This window comes from Palaemon carinicauda, chromosome 18 (genome assembly GCF_036898095.1).
Source record: "Palaemon carinicauda isolate YSFRI2023 chromosome 18, ASM3689809v2, whole genome shotgun sequence".
Classification (NCBI taxonomy): domain Eukaryota; kingdom Metazoa; phylum Arthropoda; class Malacostraca; order Decapoda; family Palaemonidae; genus Palaemon; species Palaemon carinicauda.
This window is the reverse complement of record NC_090742.1, coordinates 34,779,450-34,781,949: the sequence shown is the minus strand read 5'-3', so window position 1 is coordinate 34,781,949 and position 2,500 is coordinate 34,779,450. Positions and strand designations below refer to the sequence as shown.

Sequence of the window (2,500 nt, the reverse complement as noted above, 5' to 3'; positions counted from 1 at the left end):
TGGGTGATATTTACATTAATTAAAATCACGTGTGCTTGTGATATATGTTCATATATATATATATGTATCTATGTATATATGAATCTTTTTATATCATCTTTCTCACTGTTATCTACATTAAGGGATAAGTTGCCTGATGCGCCCTCTCCAATGCCCTCTTTCATAGCGATCCTCTTCCACCAAACCTCTTCTCTGCAGACCATCCTTCACCTTATCACACCATCTACAGTAGTTATCGGCTTCCCTCTATATCTTCTCCCCCTAACATTTTCCTCCCATGCTCTCTTCACTCCCTTCCCACCAGCCATCCTCAAAACGTGTCCACACCATCTCAGTCGTGACACTCTTATCACCTCTGTAATCTTTACTACACCTGCCATTCTTCTTCATTCATCATTTTCCAATCTTTCATGCAGCGATATTCCCATAATCCACCTCAGCATTCTCATCTCTGTTCTCTTATGCTTTGCTTCCTCTTTCTTTCTTCGAGCTCACATTTCCTATCCATAAATTAACAATGGTTTTATGACTGTGCTATAGGTCGTGTGTTATAGCTTGATTGGCATTCACTTATCACATATCAATCCTGCTGCCTCCTGTGTGTGTATATATATATTTATATATATATATATATATATATATATATATATATATATATATATATATATATATATACACACGCAACAAATGCAGCCGTTTCATGCCCATTGCAGGATAAAGACCTCAGACATGTCCTTAGTTATGTCTGGGCTTTGACCATTTTCATCACCTCGCTGGCTACTACAGATTGGTGATCGTGGGAGATTAGTATGATCGCTCACAGCAAGCCAGCCTAGTATGAGTGGCCCTGACTAGCACAGCTTTGCTGATCATGGCGATACACAAACTTTCACCACATTAAGGTATGCCCACCCTTAAAGGGATAATATATATATATATATATATATATATATATATATATATATATATATATATATATATATATATATATATATATATACTTTGGTTTTACCTGGTGATTTGTTAATTATAGCCAATATGGCTTCGGTTCAGAAGCAACGAAAATAAAAGACTACCAAGGGAGCAAAGGAATAAAAGGATATTACTAAAACGAAAGAGAGAAAAAAGCGAGAGAGGTGGAAAGGTCATTTACCTGGCGTCAAGTAAAAGGATTTTACTCCCCTTAGGAGATTACCAAAGGTGAGAGTGCGAGCTTGTTTTGTTCTGCTTCTAGTGCCACCTGGTGTGGCACCCTTGCAATCTCTCTCTCTCTCTCTCTCTCTCTCTCTCTCTCTCTCTCTCTCTCTCTCTCTCTCTCTCTCTCTCTCTCTCTCTCCCCTACTTTTCCTCGAATGTTGCACAATTTATATGTTTGCTTGTTTTGGTGCATGTCTACAGAAAGTGTGTATCGGAAGGGCTATTTGCAAACTTTGATCATATTTATAATTTTTTTATAATTTTTTGAAATATCAAAAAGAAGTAGGTCTGATGCAGTTGCAAAACGTGATAAGCTTGTCTGCACGTGAGAATTTATGCCTCCAATTTGGTCTCAAAGTCTAGATGAATGCTGGAAGTTAGGGGAGAATGCTAACTCCTCTCCCTTGATAAAAATAGAGAAGTTATTATTATTATTATTATTGTTATTATTATTATTATTATTAATTTCTAAGCTACAACCCTATTTTGGAAAAGCAGGATGCTATAAGCCCAGGGGCTCCAACAGGAAAAATAGCCCAGTGAGGAAAGGAAGCAAGGTGTCATGTAAGCTTTAATGGATAATCATTAATTTTAAAGTAGATGTGTTATATTGGATTATTTTATTATTTTTATCCTACTGCTTCCACAATAAGTAATGTTAAGGTACATTTGGCTTCATTAATTCCGGTACACTTCATGGGAAGCTAAGGAGACGTCTGACAGTTGAAACCTGCAGCAGGTAAGTCTGTGTTTAGGAAAAGAGCAACTTTTGGCAGTGTTGTCTTTAAAGCAGAGTCGTGGAATTTGTAAACTCGTGATCAAAAACATTTTTATTAATTCGGTGAAGTCCTGTATAGAAAAATCATTTTAGTTGTTTAAGAGGACTTCGTAATATGAATAAAGATACTTTCGATCACATGATTACAAGTCAGCGTTATTTTTACAGACAACGTTGGCAACAGTTTCTCTTTTGCTACAGCGTTAACTGCTACAATTGACAGCTGCCAGACGTCTTCTCAGCTTCCCGTGAAGTGTATCGTAATCAATGAAGCCAACTGTACCGATGCAGTATGTATGACACTATATTTCTTTTAACTTAGTTAAAGTGATTTATCTTAATGTGACAACACTCTTAATTAAATGTATAAGTTTATATTTGCGTTGCTAATGTTTGCATTAATTTTGTTTCAGGAGGAAGGGGCTCCATACTGATCTGCTGCTGTTTGAGAAAGGTATGTTTTATGGGGAGAGGACAGACACTTCATTTCACGGGGAGTCATATTCGTCCCTATTAGCATATGTT

At 36.7% G+C, this 2,500-nt stretch overlaps 1 protein-coding gene across 1 annotated transcript in view; it reads left to right on the top strand.

Moving 5' to 3' along the window:
• The window catches only part of LOC137657765 (uncharacterized), a 611,991-nt gene that overhangs the window by 68,636 nt on the left and 540,855 nt on the right, over window positions 1-2,500 (top strand). Inside the window, exon 2 of the mRNA XM_068392256.1 lies at window positions 2,389-2,429. The gene's annotated coding sequence lies outside the window, so the exon portion shown is untranslated. The remainder of the gene's footprint in view (window positions 1-2,388; window positions 2,430-2,500) is intronic.